Source organism: Heloderma suspectum, chromosome 3 (assembly GCF_057233095.1).
Source record: "Heloderma suspectum isolate Gila_16-S chromosome 3, 16-S_ref, whole genome shotgun sequence".
In the NCBI taxonomy this organism is placed as follows: domain Eukaryota; kingdom Metazoa; phylum Chordata; class Lepidosauria; order Squamata; family Helodermatidae; genus Heloderma; species Heloderma suspectum.
The window spans coordinates 170714151-170734722 of record NC_139460.1 but is presented as its reverse complement, the minus strand read 5'-3'; the positions used below and the strand labels follow the sequence as shown (position 1 = coordinate 170734722).

Genomic DNA, 20572 nt, shown 5'->3' with positions numbered 1-20572 from the left:
CACGCCCCCTTTTTGGCCATTCCATGCTGCTCTTATGAGCGAGGAACTGGGGGGACACCGCACTGCTGATGAGGCAGTGGGGAGGGGGTGAGGAGTCTCGTTTCTGGGAACCCAGCTTGGACCACTGGCTCTGAGCTCGGTTCCCAGAAACTGAAAAATCCTATGGCTGTCTAGATGCTGTCTAAAACCCATAGGATTGTGTCTTGTGCTCTTGTTACATTTTCTTGTTTAGCTATCAGTTTAACTTCTTATTACAGTTTAACTTCAACGCTATTTGCATTGCCCTTATTTTCGCTGTAGTCTACGTAAACATTTATGTAGACTACAGCGACCAAATAAGGAACGGGAATGGCGGCTCCCTATGGGGGCCACCATTATCCGTACACTTTTTTTTTTTTTTTAAGTCACCCGTGATAGGCTACATGACGATTCACGTAGCCTATCACGGCTGACTTTGCAGATCTAGCCGTGATAGGCTACGTGAATCGTCAAGTAGCCTATCAGGGGAAGTTTTTTGTTTTTTGTTTTACTTTCGCATTCACGGCCGGGCGAGGCGAGGCACCTCCTCCCCGGCCTGAATTTCGGCCAGGCGAGGCGGGAAGCCTCCCCCCGGCCTGAATTTCGGCCGGGCGAGGCGGGAAGCCTCCCCCCACGGCCTGAACTTCACGGGGGGAGCAGCGAAGCGCCTCCCCCCCACTGCGAACGGCCTTCGACGACAGGTAAGTGACTTTCGTCCACCCCTACCTAGGTGTGCCTGAGCGATGCATTCTTTGTTTAAAGCAACGCTGTTTGAAAGAAAGAAAGAAACAGGGAGACAATATGCAGCCTTGTCGTACTCCTTTCCCAATTTTGAACCAATCGGTTGTTCCATCTCTGGTTCTTACTGTTGCTTCTTGACCCTCGTACAGGTTTCTCAGGAGACAGGTAAGGTGGTCTGGTACTCCCATCACTTTAAGAATTTCCCACAGTTTGTTGTGATCCACACAATCAAAGGCTTTAGCGTAGTCAATGATTTTAAACCCTAGAATATGTTATACAATAGTTAAGCATTAGGAATACCACTCAGCCTCCATGAATATGAATATTTATGAATATTTTCCGTATCATCCAAGAGGAGCTGCCATCTTGTGCAAGTTCATTCTTTGAGCATATGAAGTTACCTTACCAAGTTGGATCATTGCCTGTCTGGCCCAGTGTTACCAGTTCTCCCTTTCAATGGTTATCTAGATCAGCCTTCCCCAACCTGGTGTCCTCCAGCTTTGTTGGCCTGCAATTCCCATAATTCCCAGCCAGCATTTCAGACTAGGAATGATGGGAGCTGTAGTCTAATGCATCTGGAGGGCACCAGGTTGGGGAAGGCTGATCCAGGGTCTCATGTGTATATATTTCCCTTTCTAGGTACCAGCAGCTGAACCAGCTGCAGCTGGTGCTATATCACTGCATTGTACCCTCCACTCACCTATATTACACCACTGACATGAATAAACCACTCAAGTGAGCAGGTAACTCTGCTTATTATATGGTATGAGCCAGCTTTCGCTGTAGCAGGGACTTGCTGTTCCCTTTCTCTAGCAGACTGTGAAATCAAAACCAAGCCAGGATGCACAGGCAGTTTAACCCACCAGAATCATTACATCTTACGCATGCCCATTCTGTGGCATCTCTTCTGCTCCTGGTTCACCCAGTGTCACTAGAATCCTGCTACCAGCAAATAGGCAGCAACATGGCCTAATTTTCATAAGTTTATGACTTAGTTTACATTTGGGAAGATCAGGAGAATAACACTCTGGTTCAGACCACCCATGATTCCTCATCTAAAGCACTGGCATCTCTGCCTTACTCGCTGTCTCTGTACACTGAAGCAGAAGCTACAATCCTGCACACAGTCAAGCAGCTCTACAACCACTGACATCACTGGGTCTTAAAAAGTCTAACTAATTGCAGGATTGCGAATGTGTTCATATGCTACGTGCCAAATGAACAATCGCCTTTGCTTCACCAATGGCGTGTGTGCGTTCTTCTGTTTTCATAACATTAATATTGTTCTTAGGAGCTTTTATTTGGGAGCCAGAGCAATATTTTCCACCACTCCGCTCCATGCTGCTCAGAATCCCACTCGGCTCAGCTGTTATGGCCAGTGAGGCCTAGAAGTGATATCCTCATATGCACTGCAAGTCATAGGCTGGCCTGGAAGTGAGTAGAAAGGCAAGCATTTTATGTATGTATGTATGTATGTATTGCATTTATATCCCACCTTTCTTCCACCATGAGTTACATCAAGGAACTCAAGGTGGCTCCATGTGGTTCCCAGGTGGTCTCCCCTCCAAGCACTGACCAGACCCAAACCTGCTTAGTTTCAGCAAGGTGGCTGCCTCATGTGCCTTCAGACTATGCCCTGTACCTGCACCGGTGAGGGCTGAGGAGCAGAGCTAGCCTCTGCAGATTTCATGGGGCTGTGCTGAAAAGGGGATGGGTGAGGCAGTGCAGAGAATTGTCCTCCAGCTCCCTGAGGCTGGAGCTAACAAGCCCTACTGGGGAACAGAGCACTGAACCTGTCTCTCCAGCACCTGAGAGAGAGCGGGGGCGTGGGGAGTATATTCCAATAAGGTAGGGATGTCAAAGCATTTTTAGCCCAAGGGTGTTGAATGGGGTACGGCTACCCTTGAAAGACCAGGTCTGCAGCCTGGGGGTCATTTTGGACTCCCAGCTGTCCATGGAGGCTCAAATATCAGCTGTGAGCCAGACAGTGCTGTATCAACTCCATCTGATACGGCAGCTGAGCCCCTTCCTTCCCAACCATCTGCTCCCATCGGTAGTACATGCCCTGGTCTCCTCTCATTTAGGCTACTGTAATGTGCTCTACGTGGTGTTACCCTTGAAGACGGTTCGGAAGCTGCAGCTGGTACAGAACACGGCGGCTCACCTGATTAAAGGCAGCCGCTGGTGAGATCACATCACTCCAGTGCTGAAGGAGTTGCACTGGTTACCAGTTGTTTATGGGCCACATTCAAGGTGTTGGTTTTGAAAAAAAAGCCTATATGGTTCCGGCCCAGCCTATTTCAAGGAGCACCTCCAGCAACACCAGGCAGGCCGCTTAACAAGATCAGCTTTGGATGGCCTTCTCTCTGTCCCATCAGCCAGGACAGCTAGACTGGTGGGGATGAGGGAGAGGGCCTTCTCTGTGGTGGCCCCCACTCTGTGGAACTTCCTCCCTAGGGAACTCCGCCATGCCCCCTCTTTAATGAGCTTCCGCTGCACATTAAAAACATGGTTGTTCAGGCAAGTATTTGGGGTGGGTTAGGGTATTTTTTAGAAATATGGTGTTTTTACTGTAGAATTTTATTGTGTTAAACTGATGTATTATACACTTCATACATTGCCCAGAGTGGCTGGGTGGGCGATTAATAAATTTAGCCAGATGGGTGATTGAATGAATGAATGAATGAATGAATTCAATTTTGGAGAAGCTCCCAAGGGCCACATTCCAGTAGTGGGTGGGGCTCAAGTCAAGATGGGAGGGGCCAAAAAACCAAATATTTTAAGCCAAATATTTTAGTTTAATGCTCTTGGTGTCAATAACTAAGCCTCAGAAGAAGCATTTTAACATTTTGGAATGAGGAAAAAATGTATTACAGCCAGGAAACCACCAATCCATTGGCCGTTGGGGAAAAGGGGGGATGGCCTTCTAGGGAAACACAGATGATGGCTGGATTGGTACTTCAGCTGGGCCACATTTGGCCCTCAGGCCTGTGGTTCAGCTGTAAGAGAACAACAAGTATATCTCCTCTGCTAGTCATCCCCTGCCTGGTATGAGAGTAAGCAGGATCAGGGGAGAATGGTGCCACACAGAAGGGGAGGGATGGGGGGGAAGAACTGACTATGTACTTGTATTATCAGGACCAATAAGAATCATTATCTGTGCTATTGATGGAACTTCTTCAAGTTCATGATGGACCCTCTTAAGAAAAAATCTCCTCCATGCTCTGGCAAAGGTCATAGAGGGGTATGTTTGTGTATGAGATTAATCAATGATTAGCCAATGTTGTTGTTGTGCTATTTAACTCGGAATATATTCAAAGATCAGGATTGGAGTCCTTGCTGATTCTTCCCCCTACCCCTACTGAAATTGCTTGCCTTCACCCTCTAATGAAATCTGAAATGGCATCCCTTAGATTTTTGTTGGAAAAGCAGCAAGTTCAGCCACAGTTTAGGCCACAGGTTGTCCCAGGGCATCTGAAATCCATCCATTGATATTTTAATTAAACCTAGTTAACAAGGAGGATGTTTGCATGCCAGAACCAGTCCAATATAGCAAATGAGCTTATCCCCTGCTTCCCATGATAGCTTAATTTAGATGAGACCTTGCTAAAGTCAAGAAACAATCCCATACATGGGTCTTCCATTTTTGCCTGCATGGGTAATAGCACCTTATAATAGCCATTGCCAGCCCATTTATGGAGCTTAAAACCCCCAGGCTATATTGCTAGATCTGATGCACCAATGATTAATGACAAAAGTGGAAACAACTGTAAGTGTGTGAGAACATTAAATATTACAAAGTCTGCCACAGCTCTTTAAATCAGGGACATAACTAGTCGTTTCTATGCTCAAGGCACAATCCCAATTCTGAGCACCCTGAGTAGGTCAAATTAGTTGTGAGAGGTTAAGGCACTGCTGTTGAACCTATAGTTCGTAGTGCTCAGAAAACAAATAAAACACTCCTCTGCAGAAACTGGTGTGAGGAACTGCTGCTTTCAAGTGACACAGGTCCCTCACCAACAGTATTTTGGTTGGTCATTTTCCTGCCAAGGGTGCTGGAGCATATAGTCCCAGGGCCAAAATAGGTATTATTTAAATCTATATCTAGCAGCTACGTCCTTTTTTTCTTCATTTTTCGTTACTCTAGAGAAGGTACAGGGGATCCAATACACTTTTTAAAAGCCCCTCCACTACAACTAGGGCCCTAATCTAGATTGGGACCCCTGCACCTGCTCTAAAGTAAAAATATTTTTTTAAAGGCATTGCTGCTGGATACAGATTTAGAGTAATGTCTGTTTTGGTCTCCAGTCCCTCCTGCATGCAGGAATGAACACTCCAAGCATCCACCATCTCTGCTGCTGCCACCTCCCCCCTTCTTCTGCCCCAGATCAGGCTCAAAGGCCATGGGATAGGCAGAGGAAGGGAGGCAGTGGAAGACAGTGAAATGTCCACACACATTTTGCACACACTTGTATGGAGTGTGTATGGAGTGCTTAAAGCATTGATCTTTTGCACAAACTCATGAGGGTCACATGGCCTTTCAAGGCGAAGTTTATGCCTCCCTAAACTGTGTCAAAACCAGTTCCCAACATTTGGTTACTGTAGGATATCGGCCCTCCTGGCTTATCATACAAGAAAGTATCTTGAGTCAGTTCTCTGCTGCAAGCAAGCCTGAACAGGTAACTGAAATCACAGTGCCAGAGAGCTGACTTGGTAACTTCCTGCTGGTGAGGCAAGCCAGGAGAGCCAATATATTACAGTCACACACTAATGTGACCAAAAAATATAACCCAGCATGGGACTCTTGCATAACAGAATGCTCAGTTCTTAATGGCTGAGGCCACCAGGGGAAAACAGCAGGTTTAACCTTTACCTCATTGTGGTCCCTGAGAACATCACTTTACTTTCACCCATACAACTGAATGGTTTAGTTCACTTCTGTAGGGAAATATAAAGCACTGCATTTTGGAGTTCTGCTCAAGTACAGGCACAATCTGCCCCAGATATTGGGTGGTTTGGCCTTCTCTGACAGGGATTTTACAGGTGGTGGGAGGCTATAAAATGTGTCCCTGTATGCAAGGCCAACAGAACTGCACTGGATCCCCAAAGAGTCCTTGCAAGAATCAAGCCTTCCAGTCATTATGACTTTTAAATTACTGGCATTACATGACCTTAAATGCCCATTTTGGGCCCTTATCCAGGTTGTATCCCAGAGAGGCGCCCCTCTCTCCCATCCTGGTTAGTTACTATCCTGTTCCATATCTCAGCACAGTACTAAAACTGTAGTCCTATTTTACTTAATCAAAAGTAAATTCAATTGAAATGAGTATTGTATATTCATGTAATCAGTATGCTTAGCAGCATGTTTACTGGGATTTCCAGATTTTGTGAAATCCATCCCATGTGTGTTTTGTGGATCATACAGTGTTGTTTGTTCCAGCATCCATTCACAGATGGATTCAAGTTTTTTTTTTCATTATGCAGAAAAATACACAAATAATTCCATAACAGGGTCTACAACAATTTACATATTTTACGTTATATGTAACATTTAGTGTATTGTTCCCCATTCCATTCAACTTTTCCCCACATATATTTTCCAGGATGGCATATGTCTCAGCAGAAACTTGCATATTTTCTGATGAATAAATTTGGAGAAAGTAAAAAAACACACACACACATTCCAAAAGTCCATGGATTCCACACAGCTTGAGGGAACCAGTCCGCAGTAGATTCCACAGGTCAGATTCTTAGGAATCTGAACTCATTAGGCCCAAATTTCTTCAGTATCCCTAGTGTTGAATATGCAACATGTCGATTAGAATAATTTCCAGGATTTGGGCTTTCTTAGTACAGAAACATAGAACCTTAGTACAGCAACATAGAATAGAAACATAGTCCACTCAGAAGGTCCCACATATCATCTTTCTGCAAGAAGTCTTGAGTCTTCTCAGTGCAGCCAAGTCCTCTGACTTCCTTCCATTTCTGCCTTTTTCAGTTTTCATCATTTACATTTATACAAGATATATTATTTATGAAGAAATAAGGTGGTTTATCCCTTTGCGCTTATTGGCTTTCCAAATCGTTTTCTCAGGGCACTGCTGTAAGAATCTATTAGCTGTTTCAAAACTTAATGTGCCACTTACTGTCGGCTTAACAGATTTCCTATTATCTTCTTTGTTTTGCCAACAACAACAAGAAACGGAAAAAAAAGACAACTGAAGCAGATCATAAAAAGATGCCAAAGGACAAAAAACCCAGTTTCTTTGCTGCCCAAATGCTATTCTCCAGGTTACTGGAAATGTCATTTCACTTTCCCTGTTTAATGTGGCAACTGCACAGGAGTTTGATAAGCCCAGCAGTCTTGGCAAGCCTTCATGACAGCTTGTCAACCTCCAGGCAATAGCAAACAGTTTCTCCTTCCGATAATTAATAATTAACTATTAGGTCTTCATTTTTAATGAATGATTGTTTTGAATTCACTTGTGTTTTTTTTAAAAAACAATGTGTTTGCATTTAAAACAAAAACGTTATGAGGGGAAGGGAGTAGAGTTGGACCCGTTCTTTCAAAACTCACCACCTAAAAACCTAAAGGAGAAACACAAACTGATAATAATAATAATAATAATAATAATAATAATAATAATATAGTGGTGGTGGTGATTATGATGGAATCACCAAAAAGCTTCCAAAATTACTTACATGCCTAGAGATTTATTATTTAAATATATATCCAGCCTTTCTGCATAAGTGCCCAAGGCAGCTAACAACAGAAAACATATGATTACAATATTGTTTATAAAGAGATGTATCAGAAACATAAAACTGCAATAAAAGAAAGATGTTATTCTGGTGCTTCAAAGGTAAAAACCAGGTCACTCTTATATACTTTTAACATAGTCATGCAGCATTAATAATTACTGTCTGAGAGGGGAAACTAGACATCTGACAGCAGATAACAGCTCATGAAACAGCTGCAAATTGGATGGGGTGTTGCAATTTGCAGGGGAGAAGTGATGGGTAGGGGAATACTTAACCACGATGTGGCAAATACAAATTCAGGAAGCCTGGTTGAGATGTCAACAGCTTGGGGAAGGTTGCAAGGCGGAAGTGGAAGGCTGAGGTTGCCACCTGTTGCTGCTCCCCTGCAAATTGTGACTTCCCCACTTCTGTTTTTGCGGCTGTTCAGTAACAACCTTGGGTGTCCTCAGTTATTACACTTCTCCACCTACTCCATTCAGTTAAGTTGCAGTAGCTTACCCTGCACTGGATTCTGAGGCAGGATACTTCCAGAAGTTTAATAAAACTAAGGGCCTAAATATTAAGAACAGGTATAATATGTTTTAAACTGTTTTATTTTTAAACTGGAATAAAAATTCCAGTTTAAAATAAATAAAAAACATAAAACTATGTTTTATTTTTAAACTGGAGTTACATTCAGAATTGGTGTTTATACTCTTGGGTTTGAGAGAGAGAGAGAGAGAGAGAGAGAGAGAGATCCTCTCTTTCTCTCTTTTGGCAAAATGCTGTAAAGGAAAAAAAATCAATCTATCAGTATGTATGTATTTTCACATATTTGTAAACAGACAGTGCAACTTTTGAAGTGAGCATTTGTATGCCTTGGAAAAACCATCCCAGTCAAGATCACAGCACTGAGAAGCTGTCTTCTCTCTTCCACAGACCAAATCACAACAGAAATGTGTCTAGGTAGTCACTTAGAATGGCGTAGTCCCTCAGGAAGTTTTGAAAAGGGTCTGAGGCCAGTCACTGCTTTTCAACCTAATGATGGAAATGAGAGTTCCCTTGTGTGAACCAGTTAGGGATGGCAGAGAATTCCACCACGGATCACGGTGAGGCCGAATGCCAGTACATTCGGCCCCCCGAACTCCGTGGTGGAACGGCCTGCCCCCCCGCCCCCCCCACAGATCCCCCCCGGGATGAGACTCACCTGGGGCGGATCTTCCGGGTGGCAGTGGCTTCGGCGGCGGCAGCTGCTGCGGCTGGTCTTCCGACTGGCTGCCGCCGCCGCTGCCATTTCTACTCTTGTAAAAAAAAGAAAAAGAAAAAGAAAGACATGATAGGCTATGTAAAGATTTACGTAGCCTATCATGACTAGGTTTAAAAAAAAAAAACATGACGTGATAGGCTACATAAATCTTTACGTAGCCTATCATGGCTGGGTGGGTTAAAAAAACCAAACAAACCGCGTACGCAAATGGTGGCAGCTATGGCCGCCACCATTTGCTTTCCTTATTTTTGCCCTCTTAATCTATGCAAATATTTACGTTGACTATGACAGCGAAAATAAAGGGGAACGCAAATAGCGTAGTGGGCGCTATTTGCGTCCCTTTTTGATTCCCCATTTTAGCCTACATAAATATTTACGTAGGCTAAAACGGGGAATCAAAAAGGGACGCAAATAGCGCCTGCTACGCTATTTGTATTCCCCTTTATTTTCGCCATCATAGTCTACGTAAACATTTACGTAGATTAAGAGGGCAAAAATAAGGAACGCAAATGGCGGCGGCCATAGCCGCCGCCATTTGTGTATGCAGTTTTTTGTTGTTTTTTTTTACCCAGAGCCCTCCGCGGCTGGAAATCCAGCTGCGGACAGCTCTGGCCTGGCTGGGCCTGGCCAGCTGCTCCACAGAGCTGCCATGGAGCACAGCCAGCCGTGGAGGATTCCGGGGGGGGGGAGGAACGGAGCGCCTCCCCCCTGGCGAGGATTCCAGGGGGAGGGACGGAACGCCTCCCACCCCACCATCAACATAATCCGCGAACAGGTAAGTGACTTTCGTACATCCCTAGAACCAGTGGATTGGGCACATCTGCATCTTGGGCAGTATCCAATACGACCCTACCACTAACAGAAACTACGCTGTGATAGCATGAACAATCTTTAGCACAATGCCAATAGTGCTTACAGGCACACTAGGTTTTCTGGGGAAAACCTGTTGTGCCAGCAAGTGCTGTTGGCATTGTGCTAGAGGTCATTTACACTAGCACAATGTAATTCACATTAGCGGTAGTGCCCAACTGAATACCGCCCCTTGAGATCTTGGCATCTGCCATTTACGTTGAAAGACTTGACCATTAAGGCAAAAACAATACAAAGAGTGATAGATCTATGCCAGTATTATGCTCATTAAGGCACAATTGCACTGTTTTTACTCACCAATCTAAATGCAGATACCAGGAATGTATGGTGACCCACTAGATTGATAAAACTGTTCAAATACAAGGGGATTGTAAAGATCCTGGTGGGTCACAATACATGGCTGCAGGACAGCATTCAGCTTGGTGGGGCACAGGTTGTGTAGTCCTCAAAGCCTATGGAATGGTTGCTTTCCTCAATCATCTAATAACCCTCAAACTAACTTCTACGGGCATTGGGGCATGCTGGTCCTTGTGCATTGGGGCATGCTGATCCTTATGCATCGTCATCCCTTGCAGTTATTATTGTATCTTACATAAAGTTGATGCTTCTTGATGTTTGTGTTGGATTGAACAGGCCTGGAAAACTTGTGACTCACCAAGCCAAATGTGACCCACCAGCCATATATTGAGTCAGGTGCTTGACATCCCACCATACCCCGTCCTTGCTTTTGTTTTTAGTTCCACTGAAGTAGCAAGAAACACTGGTGGGTTGCCATGCGTGGCTGATGGTGGCCTGCATTCAACTCGGAGAATCACAAATTGTGCAGGTCAGCTGTGTTAAGGAATATTTTGCTCTGCATGGGTTGGAATCAGACTTAGTCATGCTTACAGTAGATCCACTGCAATCAATGAGATCTAATTTAGTCACAATTAACATAAGTCCCATTGATTTCAATGGGTCTACAGTAAGCATGACTATGTCTAGATCCAACCTGTGTTGTTTTGCAAGGAAGAATAAGAATGATTAACAACAAGTATAATGCATTTTAAATCATTTTTAAAGAGGAGTTGCGTTCAGAGTTGGTTATTTATACTCTTCCATTCGAGAAAGAGATCCTTCCGCTCTTTTTTGGAAAAATGCTGTAAAGAAAAAAAATCAATCAGTATATATGTATTTTTACATATTTATAAACAGACAGTACAGCTTTCGAAGTGAGCAACCTGAATTTGTATGCATGGGAAAAATCAAACCCTGCCTAGAAAACAGCACCTAGAAGCCATCTTCTCCCTTCCAAACCCAAATCACAACAGAAATGTTTCTTGGTAGTCACTTAGAATGCCATAGTCTCTAAGGAAGTTTTGAAAAGTTACTGTGATGACATCCAGTTGGTATTATCTTTTCTGCCAGAAACACTAGGGAGAAGCAAGAAGAAAGCTTTAAGATGAAAGGAAATAAAGACCAATAGACTTATTCTAATAAATGTGAATCGGTAAATGCTGTTTGTATTCAAGCTTGTACTCCAGTTAGTCGCAGTGGCACTGGTTGTAATGGCAATGTGTTGAATGTTTACTTGAAGCAGAACACTTCAAAGGCTTTCTTTTTGCCCTCTGCATGGAACAAATGGAAAACAAAAGATTTCCGTAGAGTCAATGCATAAATCATTATAACTGCAGTATGAAATAAAGTTTGCTATCTATATTTGTGAGATAGGACACAATCCTGAAAATAATTAGCCCCTTCTAAAGCCACCTAAACTTGTGCCATCAACAATTTGCAGCAACAAATTCCAGAAGTTAATTATGCATTGTTTGAAGAAGTACATTCTTTTGTCTGTCCTGATGACCTTATGGCTAGGGATGATTAAGACAGATTAAGACAGATTAAGACAGCCAAAAAGAAGGAACGCAAATGGCGGCGGCTGTAGCCGCCGCCATTTGCATACTCGTTTCTTTTTTTTAAAACCCACCCCCAACCATGATAGGCTCCGTAAAGATTTACATAGCCTATCACGTCTTTTTTTTTTTTTTCACAAGCCTGGAAATGGCGGTGGCAACAGCCGGTCGGAAGACCGGCCACCACCGCCACCTTCGCCGGAGCCGCCGCCACCCGGAAGATCTGCCCCAGGTAAGTCTCGTCCCAGGGGGGATCCGCGGGGGCGGCAGGGTGGCAGGCCATTCTGCCACAGATTTCGGGGGGCCGAATGCACTAGCGGAATTCTCTGACATCCCTACTTATGGCCCAAAACTTCACTAGGGGAGCAATCCTACTGGATTGACAATTGCCTCCAAGCCAGGGGCGACCGCTCATCCAGTACAAGGAAGGAGGAGTGGTGAGGAGCTGATCTCCTCCTCACTCCCCCCCCCCGACTTTCACAGCTAGACAGCCGATTTCGGCTGTCTAGCCATGGGACCTTGGAGCATGGGAAGCGGCAGCTGGACAACACATAGGATGTGTTGTACCAGCACTTCCGACCTCCCCGCCCTGGGGAACGCCCCATTTTTGTCTCTCCACCACACTGCTCTTATGAGCCCAGAGTGCAGGGCTGATCTGCACTGCCCATGAGGTGGTGTGGGAGGTGAGGGTTGGTTCCTGGAAACCGACCTATCCTATGGCCACCTAGCCACTGACTAGCAGCCATAGGATTGTGCCCTAGATGACTTAAGTTCTAAATTATTAAGCTGTATCATGCCTCCTATATTATATCCCTAAGCCCTCTGTCTCATCTATCCAATCTTACTTACTCAGGCTCTTGCTTCTCAGCTCACTAGCTACTTTGCCCACTTTCTTTAACTCATCTGCCTCCTTTTACTTGTACCAGGCCTCTGCCCCTTTTCCAGTAGTTTAGTACCTATACTTCCAATGTTGTACCCTAACAGTTCCTCTCTGTCTGCACCATGCCCCAAAGAGTACCATTGTTCTCCTCTCTGAATATTTTCTGCCCTCAGATCTGACCTCTTACTTCCCTCCTGAAAGCTGCACAATTTGTCATCACTCTACTGACACAACATTCCCCCTCAGAAATTAGTATATTTGTGAATATTTCATGACAGTCCATGGCATTTAGCTGGTATCTAGGAAAGATTCAAAAGCAACAAACAGTTCTTAATAGGGATGTATGAGAAATTAGTTTCAGTTTGTTTTGGACTAGAATTTAGCCAATTTGCACTTCCCGGAACTGAATGACAGCCCAAATACAATCTGTGGTTGAAGTCCATAATTTCCGAGCTTGCAAAGTGATTTGTGCAGCAACAAAACATGCATTTGAAAAATGGATACGTTTTTAAGATGTACATGAAAAAATGTGTACATTCGAAAAATGCGCACCAAGGCACTTTGTGAGATAAAAATGCATGTGTTTTTATATGTTCATTATTTATGTGTACTTGGGGGCAGGGGGATTGCATGAAAATATACATGCAAAGAGAAAAAAATCAACCCAGTGCTCATAATCTGGTATGCTCGTGAGTCAGAATGAGTTTCAAGGTGGAAATTGAAGGACCTCAACAAGTTCGGGTTTTGCTGATTCGGTTTTTAAAGCTTAAATACAAACAAGATGTGACGTAATTACTGCAAGCCAAACCCCTTTCTTTCCCCATTCATTTAGGGCACAATCCTTTCAGGATAGCTGGCTGCCTCCAAATTGGGGGCTGCTGACTATCCAATGCAGGGTGGGCAGAGTACGGAGGGCATCCTCTCCTCCGCGCTCTGGCTACCCTGCATTTGTGGCTAGACAGCCGATTTGGCTGTCTAGCTGGGGACATTGGAGAGGGAGGGGGGAGCCACATAGGAAGTGTCATAATGATGCTTCTGTGGTCTCCTCCCCTCCCCCCCAGGAACACCCCTTTTTCACCGCCTCTGCACTGTGGTTACGAGTGTGGAGACAGGGAAGAACTGTGCTGCCTATGAGCTGGCGAGGAAAGGGGTGGGGAGTGCAGTTTCTGGGAACTGAGCTTGGAGCCCTGGTTCCAAGCTCGGTTCCCAGAGGCCAAAAATGTTTATGGCCATCTAGACCCTGCCTAGAAGCCATAACATTGCTCTCTTACACATTTTAACTGTAATTCAGCACAAACATGCAGACTTGTAACAAGTTGGGCATAGGGCTGGCCTGGTTCACAATTGTGATGGTAATGACCATCCATGTAGGCTGTGTGTGCCCTGTATTCAGAGCTCCCATGTATCTTCTGATTATGTGCAAGTTATATGGTATGCAATTCCTACAATTTCTAATATGTTCAGAGCATTTGAAAAAGCAGTAGAAACCAGGAGCTTTGATATATTACAAAATGTGGTGAGGAGTGGGGGTGGGGAGAAGGGATAGAACAAGAGAGACAACATAGTAATATGATATGCTGATGGGGAACTTTGGTGCCCAAAGAAATGTTTTAGTTTTCAAATCAGAAACAACAACAACAACAAAACAATTTCTATGAAAAAAGGCACTTACTTTTGGTAAACAAATTTTGATCATTATTTTTTTTTCCTCTAAGAAATGTCTCATAGGGAATATTTTCATTTTCCACTCTGCTGTGCATGAAAATGACAGCTAAATGTGAAATTAGACTTGTTTGGGGTGGGGGGGAGAATAGCTGAAAAGATGAAAGGTTGGGTGCACAATTTACTTTTACAGAACAAGGTCTAGAATCTTTAGTGCTGAAATACAGATCATGGAAGGCTGGGTAAAAGGAAATTTCTCAGATTCCAATTTTGTTATCGGATGTACATCTATTGATATTATGTTTCTCCAGATAGCATTTGTTACAGTCATGAGGTCCTGGAATGGTCCCCCCTATATGTTAGTAACTTTATCCTTTTAAATTAAGTATATTAAGAATCTATATTGCTGCATGCTTCTCACTTCCGTGAGCGTGAGATGTACCAAGAACATTGCTATAGAGTTTAGTTTTTCTGGGTGAGAGAGCACCAGAGACATATGGTGTCCCTGTGATACCTGTTTATTTACAAATATAAACATTTTATATATTGGAAGAAAACATGCTCCCAAAGCACATAGCACAAGCTAAGCACTAATCCTGGATTAACACTGATGGGTGTGACATTCCAAGCTTCCTGGAGTTCTAGGCCAGATATAGGCAACCTGTTGCCCTCCAGATGTTTTGAACTACAACCCCAAAAGCCCCAGCCAGCATGGCTAATGGTCACAGATTATGTGAGCTGTGGTCCAAACATGAAGGGCAACAGATTCTTTACTCCTGTTCTAGGCCATTAAGTTCCTTTTATTAAGCCCCTGACCACCCATTAGGTTAGTTATGCAAACCAAAGCAGTAGGTCCATTCACAACCATCAAGACGGCCAACTCAGAAACAGTTCCCAACGTTCTGCAGTGTGACAAATAGGGATGTACGAAAGTTCTGCCACGGATCTCGAGAAGGCCAAATGCCAGCGTATTCGGCCCCCTGAAATCGGTGGCGGAACAGCCCGCCACCCCCCCGGGACGGGACTTACCTGGGGCAGATCTTCCTGGTGGCGGTGGCTCCGGCGGCGGCTCTGGCGGTGGTTCGGCGGCCGCGGCCGCAGCGGCCGGTCTTCCGACTGGCTGCCGCCACTGCCATTTCCAGGTTTAAAAAAAAAAAAGTGATAGGCTACGTAAAGATTTACGTAGCCTATCACGGATAGATTTTAAAAAAACAACATGATAGGCTACGTAAATCTTTACGTAGCCTATCACGGCTGACTTAAAAAAAAAAACGCGCGTACGCAAATGCGTTCCTTATTTTGGCACGGCTAAACATTTACGTAGACTAAGATGGCGAAAATAAGGGGAACGCAAATAGCGTAGACGCTACACTATTTGCGTTCCCCTTACTTTCCCCATCTTAGTCTACGTAAATCTTGACATAGACTAAGACGTGCCAAAATAAGGAACGCAAATGGCGGCGGCCATGGCCGCCGCCATTTGTGTACGCGCATTTGTTTTTTTTAATCAGCCGTGATAGGCTACATAAAGATTTATGTAGCCTATCACGGCTGACTGCAGGGACACAAACGGCGGCAGCTACGGCCGCCACCATTTGTGTCCCTGCTAGCCAGCGGCCGGATGTCCGGCTGCTGGTGGAGCTGGCCGGCGGCTCCGCAGAATTGCTGCAGAGCACAGCCGGCCGGCCAGGATTCCGGGGGGGGGGGAGGAACGGAGCGCCTCCCCCCCGGTGAGGATTCCGGGGGGAGAGACAGAACGCGTCCCCCCGCACCATCAGCATGATCCCCGAAAGGTAAGTACCTTTCGTACATCCTTAGTGATAAAGAACAAAGGATGGAGTTATGCAGTTAGGAGCAGGTTTGATTTTCAGTTATCACTAGATTTAGCCCTCACCCAATGGTATTACTGAGGGTACCCCTTTACTTTCTCCTATATGAGTGAAAGGCTTCCATGCATTCCTGTGAGAAAAAAAAAAATAAAACTCCACCTTTGTGAATAATGCGGTGATGGCAACCTGCATACCATCTCTGCCACTGTGTGGCGCATTCATGACAAGTGGCCTCAGTGATAGTCAGGAGGCTTGGAGTAGGGTATGAAAAAAACCCATTCATCACTGAGGTTATTGCCACTGTACTGGGGGGGGGAGGCTGGGATTAAGGCCAGTTTCTTAGTTCATGGTTGTGATGTGTGGGATGGGATGGGGGAAGTGACTGGTCATCCCCATACAACATACACCATCCAACTTCATAAGCCCTTTTTCTAGTATATAATCATCTTCAAAATCAAGTCCTAGGATAATTTCTGGCATGTTAGAAGCTTCACCCTGCTGGTGTAATCAGGACAAAAGCGATATTAAATACAGAGGGAGGCTTCAAGCAATCAGAACAACTGACAATGGACTTAAAAGGGAATGGCTTTTTCCGCTGAGTCTCAAGAGATTTCTTCATTGCTGTATTCATTTTGCACTTAAATCAACATGAGAAAAACACTTTGAAGATATTTTTTGTCATAAATGTGCTGCTTTTGCCTCCTAATCTGTTTTCTGATATCTATTTCCATCTTTAACTTCATATTACTTTAATTGGACAAAGAATGAATTAGGGTATTGTAATATATATGAGCTCAGCACTCTCCTTTATCTTGGACAAGATGCTAAATTTATCTTCCAGGAGATATGATTCATGTATCCTGAAGACACTGTACCTTGTAGACTAATTATCATATGAATATACTAAAAAGTTATCTTCTCTCAATTTGCTTTCAGCTTTAGATACAGCGGGGCAAGTTTTGAGGTGGATTAACTAAAAGCTTACACATTCAAGCAAAAGGCTCATTATTCTTTCTCTAAATGTTGTGAAGAGCAATGTGTAAATACTTGACAAACACTGGCCGAAAATCAACGTAAGTCCTAGTTAGAGTAGACCTATTGAAATGAATGGGAGTTAAGTTAATCATGACTAGCTTAAGTTCCATTCATTTCAATAGGTCTAAATAGGTAGTGCTGATTTACACCCATTGTGTGACACTGTCCATGATGTTTGGCACGAAACCACATGTGGAAATACGGTATTCCTTTTTATGACGACAATGGGGTAGGTATGTTCATTTGTTGCAGGAGTAACCCTATGACATGTTTGTACAGCTGTGAAAAAAACCAAGTATCCAAGAACAGTGAGGAAATGATGGACATGATGATGATGACTAAAGGTTCTGAGATATGAAAAATCTTCCCAATCCTTGGCATTGAATGGATGTTGATGGTGATGGGGGTTCAGCTGCTTCGTTTCTTTGTAAAGTTTGCAATCTTGGAGAGTTACCTTTGAAATGTGTCAGAATAAAGGATGCAGTCTTTTCAATGCAGCTATCTCCTAGTTGCCCTGGGGCAACTAGGAGATAGCTGCATTGTTGCCCTGGGGCAGTTGCCCCAGTTGCCCCATAGTTGCCCTGGGGCAACTGAGCCACATACAACTGTGCTGTATGTGGCTCAGTGCTACTGAGTCAAATTGAGGGGATGAACAGCTGTCACCTGGGCTTTCAATGGATCTTTGAAGCAATGGCACATGACAGCTGCTGACAAGAGTTTCCATTTTGTCTTACTCCATTCAGTGGGCAGAATGGTTTAGAGTGCAACCTGTCCACGGAGCACTCCATTTCTCCAGTGCCCTGCCAGCAAGAGGCAGGCAAGGCAGGGCATGGGGAGGGCAGAGGCTGTTACAGCTTCCCATTCCTCCAGTTTTGTTAGTTGCAGCTAGACGGGTTTCTCAGCCTGCACTCGATGAGCAGGGGTGGGAACAGAGAGGCTTGCGGATGTATTTATTTTACACTCCACCTTCCTACCGAACAATGGTACTCAAGGCGGCATACAAAAACAATTAAAAATAAATTAAAATAAAACATATTAAAATACAATAAAAACAGAATCATTACAGAATGAAAACAGCACCCAACCACAGCCCCACTTGCAGGCCAAAGGCCTTCTTGAATAAAGCGGTCTGTGCCTGCTGGTGGAAGGACAGCAGAGAGGGAGCAAACCTATCCTCCCTTGGGAGAAAGTTCCACAGCCTGGGAGCAGCTACCAAAAAGGCCCTCTCTTGTGTTGCCCCTAGGGATGTGAGAACCCACCCCAGCTCGGGTTCTCCGGGCGCCTGCTGAAGCGCTGCCCCCGCTTGCCCCCCTCCCCAGACTTGTGCTCAAGCATCCCACGAGCTCAGCAAGTCGCCCAAACTCACCATGATCCCGTCTGGTGAGCGCCCGCCATTGTCCTGCCTTTGTTTTCTGCGTAAAAAATAAAGTTTTAAAAATGTGCATATTTAAATATGCACAGTTTGGGGCTGGGAAAGCTTAATATGCGCAATATTAGAGGTATTAATATTGTGCATATTAAGCTTTCCTGCCACTTTGAATTCTGCCCAACAACAGTCCAGTCCAGTAGCTGCAAAAGTGAGTCAAGTGCTCCTTGTAACTGGCCCTGGCCAACAGTCTGGCTGCAGCATTCTGCATCCGCTGAAGTATCTGAGCAGTTTTCAAAGGCATCAGAGTCATGTCTCTCCTTCCTTCTCCCCTCCCCTCCCCACCCACCATCCCATCCCCCTTTCTCCCTCCTTGACCCTCTTCTGAAGACACTGTTGCATTCTTGGGAGAGGGGCCCCCATGAAACTTTCCACAGCAGCTGCAAGGGATAGCGGTGGGGAAAGCTCCACTCAGATTTTCTCCTTGCCAAGTCACAGTCTTAGGAGCTGCGGGAAGGGGAATCCACAATATCTTATGGCTCCTGGGAAGCCCTCCCAGCAGGCATTAAGAGAGGCACTTGGGCACGGGCCCTGGATCTTTTTGAGCTGGGGCCCAGATCTTTTGAGCTGTCCTAATTGCCTTTTTTTTTTTTACATTTTCCCATTGACTTGCATTGGAAAACAGAAACGGTGCTAACTTTTTTCGTTTGTATGATAAATTCATGACATTTGGAGAGCTGGTAGTCCCCATGGTGCTGATTGAACCTACCCAATTTCAGGCAGTTAGGTCCAGTGACTTTTGTGCTAGCCACAGGTAAAATTTGCATTTTTCAAGAAAATCTGTCAAAGCAAAGAGCTATACTTTTTTTTTTGTTCTTCCACATAAGTGCATGGAATTTGTGGACTTTGCAGCCCCCATGGAGTTGATTGGACCTGCCAAATTTCAGGCAGTTAGGTCCAGTGGCTTTTGTGCTAGTCACAGGTAAAAATTGCTATTTTGAAGAAAACCTATCAAAGGGAAGAGATTGTATGAGTGTGTGCGTGTGTGTGCTTCCACATACATGCATTGAATTTGAGGACCTGGGGGCCCTATGGAGCTGACTGAACCTGCCAAATTTCAGACAGTTAGGTCTAGTGGCTTTTCTTGTGCCAGCCATGAGTAAAGTTTCCTTTTCTCAAAGACTAAAACAAAAAGTAAAAACTGTCAAGCCACACAGGGGATTAGAGAGCCTAATCAGAAGGTGTTTAAGGTGACCATTAGGGGGTCGCTATCCCTAATCTCTGGTGTAGGGTGTTTTGTTTTTTTGTTTTTTGAGGTGCATAAAACCTCTCTCCTCCTGCTTTTCTGCTCTTACATACCCACTGTTGGAAGCTTGCTTGCAATGAAATTTTGAAGAGGGAGAAGGAAGGGAAGAATGATCTTCATGTGAAATACTGGTATTTCACACAGAACCTGATTTTACTGCCCCAAAGTGGAATCTTTGGATTCTGCAGAAGTTTAGTAGCTTCAGTACAGCAAAGGATCAGTCAGTCTCCACAAACTTCTTTCTCCCCCTCCACTTTAATTTCTCCAAAATCGCTGTGGGACTCAAATTATTCCAAAGGAGGGTTAGGACTATGTGGCATCATGACTGAGGAACTGCTAAGTCTTTTAAACAGGTTCTACAGTTTTTTAAAAAAAAAAAACTAGAAAAAGCCCTCAGCCACCTCACCTCATAAAGTTCATTTAAATATGTTCAATCCTTACAAACCTCCACAGCCTCCTAAATTCCTCTGAAGTACCACCTCTCTGAAAGGAGCCACTTGGCTTAGGGAATTCTCTCTGCCCCCCACCCCCTCGCACATTTCCAATCACCATTCTTCTTTTCTTCTTCCCTCCCCTCCCCTATCCTGTTCTTTCTTTCTCTTCTTTATTCCACCCAGAGCATATCTTGGGGAATTCTTAAAGAGAATTCTCTTCAGGCAAGAGAAGTTCTGAACTGTATTTGACTTTATACAAACAGACAAGAGGGTTGGTTTTTCTCCTTCTCCTCACTCAAGCCTTTGAGAAGAGCGGGTTCACATGGTTGCAGAGAAACAAATCTGGGGCTGTTCTGTTTGTCAGTTGCCATTATCCAGCAATAGGAAGGGCTGTAGCTCAGTGGTGGTGGAGCACATGCTTGGCATGCAGAAGATGCTGGTTCAATCCCCAGCATCTCCAGGCAGGGCTAGGAAAGAACCCTGCCTGAAACCCTGGAGAGCCGCTGCTGCCAGTCAGTGTCAACAATACTG

At 44.6% G+C, this 20572-nt stretch overlaps 1 long non-coding RNA gene across 2 annotated transcripts in view; it reads left to right on the top strand.

The window, feature by feature from the left end:
• Positions 1 to 565: 565 nt before the first annotated feature.
• LOC146350401 (uncharacterized) overlaps positions 566 to 20572 on the top strand; it is a 46225-nt gene continuing 26218 nt past the window's right edge. The window contains exons 1-4 of one of the 2 annotated variants that reach the window (XR_014788850.1): positions 566 to 719; positions 2051 to 2193; positions 2844 to 2943; positions 3898 to 4003. This is a non-coding gene — a long non-coding RNA (uncharacterized LOC146350401). The remainder of the gene's footprint in view (positions 720 to 2050; positions 2194 to 2843; positions 2944 to 3897; positions 4004 to 20572) is intronic. The other variant, XR_014788851.1, reaches the window with a different exon arrangement.